Raw genomic sequence first — 12,199 nt, 5'->3', positions numbered from 1 at the left:
ATCTTCCCAATTATTATCTGTATGATGCAATTTGTATAAGTGCTGTCCCATTTCTGGATGAAATTACCATTTTGAGCATCAGAAGATTGTCAGTAATATTTCACTGAAAATTTTTCGCCTCCATCATGTTATAAACCCATGCCCCAGGAATGTGAAGCTGACACATTAGCCAATTACCGACTCATTTTCTGAGTGTGTCCTTGTTATTTTCATACCAATATGCTTACCAGGCTGTTAAGATAAAAAAGAAGTAGTACATGAGCATAGATTATTCAGAAGAGAAATCATTTTTTGAGATTTGCGCATAGAGTAAGGGGCATAGTATGTTTTACCCTGAATAACTATGAATGAGGCTGAGGTGATGACCAATTTTGATTAATTGGTTGAAAGAGGAACACTGGAAAGGAGAGAGTGATGGTAGCGGATGCTGTCGTCATAGGCTATATCCATGAAGGGTGGGTTATCACTAGGGAAGGGAAACAGTGAAGAGGTGCAAGAAGATACACATTGATGGGAAGATGAGTGGGTGTGGAGATAATAAAGGAATCTCAACTTGTCAGTCATAACATATGATAGAATGACATCTGTGGGGTGCAGTCCATGAAGACAGAATACAGGACTGTGATAAACCAGATAACAGCCATTCCTATTTCTTGTGTCATTATTTTAACTAATCAACTTGGATTTACCATAAATTATAGTACTTTAATTAGTATGATTTAAACCCAAACCAAGACAGAACTTGAAACGTCGACGCTCTTGGATTTTCTTGCCCTCGTGGAATCGCAAGAAAAGTTTATTTACTTTAATAAGGTTTGATGCATGTACTCATCCTTCTCTTCAGCACGCATCGTCTTAATTTAGCCTTTTAAAATTCCTCTGAACTTAAGCAGATATTCAATCACGATTAAATATAACTTTTTGGCAGTTTTGTAATCTTTTGACTATCCGTCAGATTGAAAAGTTGGAAAAAAAATCTATCAGAGGTAAGTCAGGGAACGTCAAAATGGATTTCAGCTGCCACCCTGATTGTTTAGTACTTTTTTAGTCATAACATTAGGTTTTTGTTTTATGAGTACCCGTCTTCCTTATGTGAAGCTGATGTTGGTTGAACAGACACATTTGTATTGTCAAGGTTTTATTTGTGGTGGGAGAATGAGCCTACTTTGTCTATTTTTCTACTGTTGCCAATGGAAATTTTCAATTTCTAAAGGTTTTTTATGCATACTCTTAGTAGATAGAAATGAGTGATAACTTAGTTTTCAGATATATTTTTTACCTGAAGTAATTACATTTTTAGAATTGTAATTATTTTATTTTCTATTCATCGTTTTCAATGAAAATTGTTACTATTTGCTCTCCAATGCATTATCATCAACCCAAAACCAAAATCCCTGTAGGAACACCCATGTAAACCCAAATAAACCATTCAAGTGAGAATTAATGGTTAAAACTTTCATTATTGTTTGTTATAAATTGGTTAGTTAGTTATTGGTTGGTTAGGGTTTATGTCATTTCAACTGCAATTTTTTTTCTTTTTTAAAATTTTAATGTTACTCATAACTGATTCAGCTTTTAAAAAGTTGCTTTAATTAGGCCATGTTACATTTCCTTCATATTTCACAATACAATTAGTTTGATGCAGTTTTCAACCGTATCTTCACTTGTTAGCCTTTCCACCCTTTTCCAATAAATCATCTTCTGCCTTAAAACCATTTCCTTACTGGCCAACGTGTTGCAATTCAAATGATTTATGAATGCATGGAAATGATCTACTTCTGGTTGTTCTGCAGTATAAGAGGTGTTCGCTCGTGACTAATTTAAGTACTCTGGGAGTATTAATGTACTCATGTCTAGTAATGTATTTAAAGCCATTTATGACCTTTTCCCCTGTGGTCTTGCATCAGTTTTTGCAGGGATGGGTGTGGGAGGATATCTAATTGTAGGGAAGCTGATGTTCCAAGCGGTTGTTTCTTAAGGAGACTACTTAACAACAGTTGTATAATAAATGACTCCATTGGAACATTATTTTGCTTTTCTATCACTCAAGGTATCATATTATTCTGGCTTGTATTGATTTTTTGTCTACCCTTTTTCTGCAGTGGGTGATAACAACTATTTCACACTTTTCACTAGTGTTATAATTCCCTTTTATTCTCTGTTCTCACATGAGTATGCATCTCTGAATCCTTTGTATTTTATTGTCACCAATAAGAATGAAATTTTTCACAACTGAAGTTGTCTTGACCTATGGTGAACCAAATCCTTCTTCTTTAATTCATTTATTTCGTAACTGATAGTTCTGTTGACTGAATCACGTCATTCATAATTCTGTCATATTTTATACATATTTTGCTTGCAAAGAAGATATTAGGATTTGAAGTTTATTTTTCTTCTTGTGGTCTTGTTCCTTGGTGAATTTTGCTGGAAAACATTATGGTATGTTTTCCCTTAAGTACCCTGCAATGTGCCCAACATTCACGGGGGAAGTACATTCATTACAATTCTCCTTGTTTCATACTTAGTGTTTCTCTAGGGCTTATATCCTTAGGATGAATTGCTGTGTTGAAGTTAACATTAATAGAAGTCCAATGAAAGGGAGGCCAAAGAGGCTAAAGTAATTGATAGGGTTTCCTATTTCACCATTGTGAATAAAATGGCTAGAGGAATTTTGGTTTGAAAAATATTTAAAAGAAGTTAATAAATTAAAATTAAAGTTTATAAATATAAGTTAAATGTGGTTTATTAGGCTTATCCTATAAATTATTTGGCTCTGCCCATTGCATAGTCTTCATTTCAGATTTTGGATATTGTAGCTTTTTTGGCTGTTGTCCTGCTGATTAAATACACTATGACAATATTCTGTTTTTAATTTGTATTCTGTAAATGAATTCTTTTGAATTTTTAAGCCTATTTTTTTAACTTTTTTTATGAGTGCTGAGAAAAATGTTGAACAAAATCTTCTATGGATGGTTAGTGGTTGTGGTTGCATCCTCCTTTAATTAGGGGCTGAATTTTCGGTCATGACCTTTTTTCTTGCTGTAACTTTTTCCATTTTCAGGCGTATAGAATTATTGATAATTTAAGAGCCAGACCGAAAGAACAAATGTTCCTGTGATTATCTCGGGGATCTTAAAATAGTTTCCTGTGATTTGCATGTCTTGTTGGCTTGTAACATTGATTTCAAATTAGATTTAGTTACGATATCAGCGATTAAATTAATGGTCGTGAGGCATATTTTTTTCCTAGTGACCTCCGTAATTTTGATAGTCAACTTTAACATTGGTTTTACCGGTATATCAAATCAGACTTACAGCAGGCGATCTTGGCGATCTTAGGCGCTTTCTTCCTGAAGTTAGAAACGATATTTGGGGATAAGAAAAAATGCGGAAGTGAATCTGGTGACGCTCTCTCCTTCATAATTACCTGAATGAGTGATTTAATTCGTGTATTTCAAGTTGCGTCACTTATCCTCTGAAGGGCCTTCCGCGGCAAGTAGTCGCCGCGGAAAGCGCGTTTGTCCCGCGATACACGGCCTTAGTAGCGGGAGGTGCGAACGCCAATTGCCGAAGCTGTAAGCGTGAAGGTGTTTCGTGCTTACAAACTTTTACGGGTTGAACAGGATTTTCCTTCTTTGCACGGTACAAATAAGGCATTTTGGTCAATAGATCTCGTGGTGTAAATAATTCATATTTTTGGTGGTGGTTCATCTCATTGTGGTGGGTACCTTTTAATTCCGATTGTGTAGTCTTTGTTTCCACAAAATGTTGTATGACTCGTAAATTACCTGTTTTGGTGTCTTTTTGTTATCAAAATGAGCCGCCAACAGGTTAATGTGGATCAGGAATCAGTTTTTCAACTTCTCGATCTCGTGAGGAAAATCCCAGTCCTGTGTGCCTGGATTATAGAATCCAATATTCTGCCTCAGACTTGCACAAGACATTTCTCCGGGATGTGTTAAAACATATCAACTCTTGCTCCGTGTTTTTTTTTCGAAATTCGCTTCGCTGAATTACCGCTATGACTCTACTTTTGAAGATGATCGATCGATCTCGCATGCGAGCTTTTGGCCGGGTGTTAGTAAACTCTTCCTTTGGAACAGTTCTGTTTGTTTATTGCGTTAAGAAATTGAAATTATTTAACCATATCCGATTACATTAATGCCCGTAGCACTGCGGAGAACCAGTAAGCATGAAAGAAGTCGACAGATCAATAGCGATCGCGGCTTTTGCTGGAGAATGCGGCAGAGGAGTAATTAACCTATGGATTTTTCGTTTAATATGTCGATAAAAATACAGCCCTTTATGTAAGATCTATGTGATCGCCAGAGATTTAGGTGTGTCTTACCTTTTTGTATCACACCTTTTGTTAAACCACCCTTTCGTTGTAGTCAAGGCTTAAAAGCTTCCTGTCGCGTGTCGATATTTCTGTTTCTAGTAAGAGAATTGATTATTTCTTAATTACATGGAAGTTTTGCTTGAGAATGAATCATGAATGTCGCTAGGTAAATGCAATAAGACCGTTTACGGTTCCCATTTTCGAATTTTCAAATGGTGCATTGGGCTGGATAGCGCGCGGTTGCACTGCGTGACTCGCTCGATCCTTCTATTTCTGTTACCGAAAATATCCGCTAATTTTTTTCTGTCCTAGAGGATGTGAACCCCGCCTTTCTTCCACTTGGTGGTCTTCGTTTTCAAGTTTGAGGAAGGTCTATTTAGTAAATATGGATTGTGCTTGTCCTTTGAGCTCGGTTAGAGGAAGCCCAACAATCGCAAAAACTCTCGGGCAACTAATTGTTGCCATAGAGTTTTTGTAGAGATTGGTTTTATATTCCTGGGATTGTGAAAATCTATTTCTGAAGTCAATTGATGAGATATTACCAATTAATTACGTACGTGATTACGTTCCGTCCACACCTGTTGCTATTTCAGTGTTGGTTCTTCAATCGAGGCTATCACCCATCGTACCAAACATTTGCGTACTAGAAGTGAATTAGAAAGAGCCTGCTAATGTTTATATCTATCCGCCTTTTGTTAGAACGTAAAGGTACTTTTTTCTGGGTTTTATATTACTCCGTAACGTCTGATCAATTGATACGCCGGTGGAGATTGAGCTTCATAGCTTTCACTTAAATGCATCTCATACTGATTTAGGTTAGGCAGTACCTACTACTTTAGGCAGTGGGACGATTGGGCAATTCCAAGTGAAAGAATATATTTGTTTATGATACTTATTCAGTTTTCAGTATGCATCTAATTTAATACCATTGTTGGGTCAGTCTTTCCGTTTTTGCATTTGCTTGATTCTAAAGGCCTGTTTACATGGTACATTAACCCGTACGAGTTTATGTGTGAATGTATGAGCGCGAAATCGAACACGAAATTGCACCGTGTAGCCACCCAACTTGTGCGAATGCATGAACTGAAAATATAACCTGTTCGAATGTGGTTCATGCATAGGTACATGTTCCGTTCCAGTCCACAAAAAGTATTCACGCAAACAGACATTAACTGTAACGCGTTAATGTATCGCGTAAACAGGCCTTGGTGGAATACTTTTTTGTTTTTTTTGTAATCGTCCTACTTCTATTTTTGCGGTCTCATCGACTTCAGTGCATCCGACACATTTTTATGTAGGGGTGTGAGCATCTGTACTATCTTTTGCAATGCTGCAAACTTATGATTGCGCCTATCCTCGAAGAATAATTTCTGTTTTGTCGGTCATCAAGGGGAGGTATTACAGGATGGAGCCGCACCTCCCTGCGCTTTTGGAGATAAGGAACATGTTATCAGGGATTCGGGTTTCGCTTTTGTATGTGGTTTCAACTTCCGATGAAAATTTGGCTCTGCGTGGAGTGCGCATTTTCTATAAGGCGATTCGTATGGAGGTCCACACGGATCTGTGAGTCGCACGTGATTACCCTTTTAATCGACTGGCGTAGGGAAAGCAAGGAATATCTGGGGTTACGAGGAACCCTGTTGCGCAAACAAGCCCCTGTTCAGTTTTTATTGGTTGTTTCTGAATGTGCCATGTGTACGAATTTATGTATTATGGAAGCTGTGGTATCGTGGGGGAATAGGTGTCGGCGCTCGGAAGTTGCATAGATGAATTAGGACCGAGGTTTCACAAAGCCCAGAACGGAATAATTTAGCAATCCACTCTTGATTCTGTTTTGCGTCGTAGCTGCAAACGTAAGGGAATTGTCGTTAACTGTTGGCTTAAACTCCTTGCCGATAGGTGGTCGAGAATATAATAATTTAACTTTTTCTATTAAAGGAAGGGATTCATCATTCTTAAAAGAAGGGATTCAACTATTATCATTCTCTATTTTTTTCGACTTCTGTGTATTATTTCTTAATTTTTTTCGGAATACACTAGATAATTCTTGTTTCGTACTGGTTTTATTTTATCATCTATTCGACAATTTAAGTGATTAATGAGGGACTTAATCCTTGAAGATTATTTTGCTACATATTTTGGAAAGTGTCGTGATGAGGTCATATTTGAAGTAAGCCAAGATTCATCGATATTATTCCTCTAGCCAACGTACAGGGTGGCGATGCCCTAATCTTCGATTATTTTCACTATATTGCGGTGAGCAACATGAAATAATTGTTATGTTTATACCCTGCTTCCCTGGGCTGAAACTATTTTCTAAAACCACTTTACTTTCTTTGCACGGATTATCCTGGCGGACAAACATTGTTGTCCTACGTTACGTTGTGTAAGGAGTACTACGTGGTGTTCTGGCTCAGATTATGTGTGGGTGAAGTCAGTCATGTCATTTATTTTTACAAAAAATTGTGAGAAGGGTTCGGAATTTTAAACGTAGCCCTTGAGGTTTCTTGAAATTAATTTCGGGTGCTTCCAAGTTAAGAGAGTAAAATGTGTTAAATAATAACATAAAAATGTCTATAATGACAGACGAATGGTTACATAGGTTCATTGGCGCCGACTCCATGGGGCTTGAGGGGGCCCGAGCTCCCTCAATAATTCGTTATGGGTGTGAGGAAAAATGTTTAAGGCTTGTTGATTTTCCCCGAAGTGTCCAGATATCGAGATAAGAGTTCTCGGTGTTCTAATTTTGATCATATGACTCTTCAAAAATGATTCAAAAACTTAAAACTCACTACTTATAAAATTTCCCGGGGATAGATCCCCGGTTTGGGCCCCCTCAATATTTTTTGTAAGTCGGCGTCCCTGCATAGGTTACGCAACAAAATAAATGTGTATTACCTTTAATAAGATAACTTGTAATGAAAGGGATGCTGAATTTTTTCCCACTCAAAAGATTTGCATGAAAAGCTTATGGGCAACAGAGTCCTCAGGTTTTGGGGGATGATTGAGTCGTCAATAGTGGAGAGAATGGGATCTCAATCGTTTGCCATCATTCGTTACACCTCCTTAGGCCAAATGATGCGGTTTCCATATCGTCACTTCCTTTGTCAGGACGAAGTTGTTTTTCCTCGTCACCTAGTTTGTCGTGCCAGGAACACACTCTTCCGTCATCGCGATCGTTCACCTCCTTCCGTTTTCCTTCCGTCTCCCACCTCAGTATTTACAACCATATTTCTATTCATCTCTTTTTCTCGTGGTCGGCCCTAGCCAAGTCAGCATCTCCGTGTGGCGCATTGAAAGACGACTTCTGAGTTAATGCGTTGGCGAAGACTGGTATTTCAAGGGAAAGTAGCCGCTTTTATATCCTAAAAATTGGTAATTTTTGCGCGCGACTTGAATTTTTCGTATCCGTTTTTTTAATCCAAACCTTTGATTGCAGTTTTTCTACTCGTGACCTACGTCAAAAGCTTCTTTTCTATAAAACTCCGATTTTGTGGTATGTTTGGGTGAATTCCTCTCTAAGCATTTTTCCAGTCCTGTGTGATCTAGTCTAGTGTCTTATTTAGATGAAAGTGCACAGTTTGACCTATTCGTTAAAGGGGAATTTTGTAAGGGAAGTCTTGTTTGAAAAAAAGTATGACCTTACGATTTTACGGGGATTGATGGGGTACATCCATACCGTAGGTTGCCCTGTCAGGTAGTGACCAAGAAATTGCCGCTACAGCAATCTGTAAAACACCGACTTCCACGAAATTACATTAGGAGGGTACCGTCGGTTTCGCCTTTTTCTGACTATGGGTACCCGTATATCCCTAACTGTGTTGTAGGGTGACCTTCGATTTTCGTAGCTTTCTTATTTATTTTCTGCAGTATGATGTTGAATCTTGAATGATTTTGTTTCGGATGCGGCTTTCGTATCTTACTATAACCGTTCGGGAAGTTACCAAAAAGGATCTCCCTTTTTTTCCCTCGCGGCATAATTGGTATTTAAAATCCACAACAGGCTAATATACACATGGGCGATTAGGCCCATAACCCAGACTACTAACTTCACTACTGCGACGTACTTCAGTCGAAAATAGCATAGTAACCGAAGCGGTGGTCTCCTCGGAATTAATTTCAATCAATAATCGTTTTAGTTGATACACGTGGGGATTTTGCTCATCGCCTCAGCCTTCCACCAATGATATCTCGATTGGTTGTTTCAGGATGATAGGAGATAGACGAGAAAATTCTAAGTATTTTTTTCGTATAAGAAAACCAAATAATACCAATTTATGGCAACAAACATTTTCTAAGGTGAATGTCGCTGTTTCCATTTGAACTCAAAATGTAGAAAAGTTTGACCGACGGCGGAAGTATTATTTTTCTCTAGTTCGGTAGATAAATGATTTGATCTGGAAAGTGCAGTCGCAGTTTTAGGTAATAAGAATTATTGCTAAGTTATTCAAAAATATTTAAATGAAATATTACTGAAATATATTAGCCAAACTGAATATTATTTGAATTTACCACCTCGAAATTTTGTATAAATACCAAAAGTTTTGGCGAGTTGATAAAAATCCATAAGTTTCCAGGTTGTAGAAAAGTTTATTTCGTAGAATAAATAAGATTTTTTGGTAGCTAGGAACATTCTCATCTTATACGAGGTTTGTCGTATTTCGGTGACTAAGCTGTTTAAAATAGGGTTTCCTATGCTACAGGTATCGTTACATCGGCATAGTGTCTTAAGATTTTCGCGGAAACCACCGGTTTTCCCAACAATAATCGCAAGGTAATGCCCGCCCCTTGTACGGTAGGTTCGCCCAGCCTTGCGTGTCGTGAGGACGACGCCGCCAAAAAAGCGTCAAAAGCGCGCCTGCCGGGGTCACAGCCTCTCCCAGACGACGCGGGTGCCTCCCGCGTCCACATGTTATTTTAGCAGCGGCATAGGAGTGCGTGTCCGCTCAAAATAGCGATGGGTCCCTTCGCGGTCGAAGGGGGATCTCCCTCGACGCGGCGCAGGAGGCAATCTCATCGTCGGCGGCCGGGTGGTGGCGCGTGGGCTGGATCGAGCGCGCGGCGACCGCTCTCCCCGGGCGCGGCTGCCGCGCTTGGAAGTGGGGAGGTGGGCGTCGCGCCGCCGCTGGTCAGCCTTTCAACGGTCTCCGGCCGTCTCTTTCGTCGGCTCGCGGCCGCGTCTCGAGTGGGCGGTCTCCGAATTGGTCGTCGGCCAGTTAGCGACATGAAGCTCGTGATCGCGTGCTATGACGATTGGCCTGAGAGCATGCTCCTTCCTTATCTCTCCTACCAGTTCATGTATGTGTGCGAATGTGATGTTTTGCCGATTGATGCAATGAGTTAGGATAGGCTAATGGTTCTGATTTCTAAGGCGATTTTTTGCCTATTCGAGGTACTGCTGCCGGCGTGGCTTATGCGGGCCTTAAAACCACTTTTTGCAGCCCAGCAAGCTACAAGCTATAAAATATTTTGATATTTGAGATAACTCTAGCGCTTACGGAAATATTAGGCTTAATGTAATGCGTTTTATTAGTCGATCTCGATTCTTAGGAAGATATGCGTTTTTTGTGGCAGAAATGCCATACAATCGTCCGTTTTCTTTCACATTAAACCGACTTATTTGTATCGCATAATGTGTTTTTGCTATTTTGTGGTAAATTAATGATTATAAAATGAGGAAGGAAGTTAAATTTCCGTTGAATTGCCTACACACATCTTGGCATCAATGAGGTTGGCCGCCGGCGAATAGGGATATGTCCGGCGCCTGACTACGATCTGGGGCGTTGAGTACCGAATACTGATTTTTATCTGAGTATTATTGGGATTCCTGTTGTTTTTTGCTTGTTTCATTTTTTGTGTACCGACTGAGGAGAGATTTATTCGATCCAATATTGCTGTAAACTTACACGCTGCGGCTTATCAAACGGTTAGATTTTTCGGGGGATATTCATGTTGATATCGTGGCAAGGCGTTGTGAGGCATGCTTTAAAGCGTAATCGGAAAGTATCCTCCTAAAAGACGGCTCTTTTTTATCTCCAGCGTTCCGACATTCTTGCTAGCATTGTCATCATCTGCACAGGTCATCAACCCTAGAGTTGGTCTGACGTGTCTTTCCTCTCGAAACTTGACAGCAGATCTCTTCATCTTCTTCGTTTTCTGTAGTAACCGAAGAAATTTTATTAATGAGAAATAAGTTTTTGCTTATCTGTTCCTTAGCCAGTCGTCGGAACATAAGCTAAGCTGTAAGCGAAATTATATCCCGTCTGGGGAACCTTGAGAACTTCCATGAACTTCTATTTAGATACCGAGAACAGTGATCCCGCACAATTTTGTTTACGTATATCCCTGTTTGCCTAATTTTAGTAATAGTTATGTATTTATGTGTACATGTGGACGCAATAAAAAAATTAAACGCGACATATCTGGTGTCATGATAAATCTAATTAAGCACAAAATGTGATGCTGACATTTTCTTCGTGCATTTGATAAAATAAGCGAAAGAACGTTTCTATACGAGTCGTCGTCTCATTATAAATTGTAATTTGAAGTTGAGGAGAATTAAATGCTTGAAGTTGGTGCTTGGGATACGAAGCGCGTTGTTATCAAAGCTCGATAAATTATTATTATTATGATGGTAAAAATCTGGTGCTTATTTATGTAATTTCCTCTTAAATGATGCTAAATTCCAGTGATTTTTTCGTTTCTGTACTATAATTCAGTCCCTCAAAAATCAATGTTGAACTGACGCACAGAATTCGGCTGACAGGCCGGGTGATCGAAAATGTTCGTGATAATGCCAGCATATATATTTGACCGTAGCACCAAACAATCCTTTCGTGCACGCCTCGAGCCCACATCATTTGCACCATTGGCCTCCTCGTCGGAAAGAGGGGGACGTCACAGGATGTGTGCCGCGAGGCCACCGCAGCGAAACCCGGGCCGGGTTTGCGACGCGCACTCTGGGTTTGGGGTGGACGGGGTGAACAATCCCCCCCATCCCACCCACCCACCCCGGCTCGTTCGATCCTCGGGCGGCGGCGACGGCGTCCCCGCCCCAGCCGTGGTACGTGCCCCAGCCGCTCTGCGCACCGTGGCTCCAGACGACGCCGGCGTGCGGCCCCCGAACGCGCGCCGGGGCCAGCCAAGCCAAGGGGAGCGGCTCGATAACCGACGCCGCCGCCACGGCGGAGTAGGCGTCACCCAGGCGCGCATGCCGAGCCGTTGATGGGGGGATTGCCTCCCGAGTACGAACGCCAGGCGACGCGACCTCCTTTCCCTCCGCCCGGCGGGCCTTCCCCCGTCCTCTCCCTCTCTCTCTTCGGCGTTCGTTGTTGCGTCGTTGAGCTCGCCTCCACTCGTACTGATTTTCTCGAGCCCGAACAGCGGCGCTGGGGTCGCGGATCACGCGCTCCCGCAGGGCGAACCAAAGCAGCTATATTATTTGTCCCTGTATATTGGTTTTTGGTTTGCTCTCCACAAATTACCGGATTTTAATATTTATTTATAGTGATGACTATTTGTAAAGATTTTTTTGCATATTTTTCGGCAGATAACTTGAAAATTTCACATCTTACTCAGGTTGATAAATTCATTATCACCAACTTTGAAAACTGGAAATAAAATTGAATTAACTCACCTGATGATTGACCCTGTTTTTGATTGCTTTCCCGTAAAGGTTTTTTTGTGTTTAAGGTTATCTGTGTTGTTTTTTTTTTGTTCGGAATTTACAGCTGAAATTCAGTTCTCTTAATGCCATAGGAAATAATGTTCGTCTGTCGCAAAGACTGACAAAACGTGACCCATGCTGACGATTAGTATTTCAGGTTATGATACTGTTAGATAGCCGTGTCTCCAATGTTTC

At 40.3% G+C, this 12,199-nt stretch overlaps 1 protein-coding gene across 2 annotated transcripts in view; it reads left to right on the top strand.

The window, feature by feature from the left end:
* The window catches only part of LOC124154309 (nucleolar transcription factor 1-A-like), a 34,784-nt gene that overhangs the window by 2,278 nt on the left and 20,307 nt on the right, over window positions 1-12,199 (top strand). The gene's annotated exons all lie outside the window — the stretch shown is intronic.

This window comes from Ischnura elegans, chromosome 2 (assembly GCF_921293095.1).
Source record: "Ischnura elegans chromosome 2, ioIscEleg1.1, whole genome shotgun sequence".
In the NCBI taxonomy this organism is placed as follows: Eukaryota; Metazoa; Arthropoda; class Insecta; order Odonata; family Coenagrionidae; genus Ischnura; species Ischnura elegans.
This window is presented reverse-complemented; position numbering and strand designations above follow the sequence as displayed.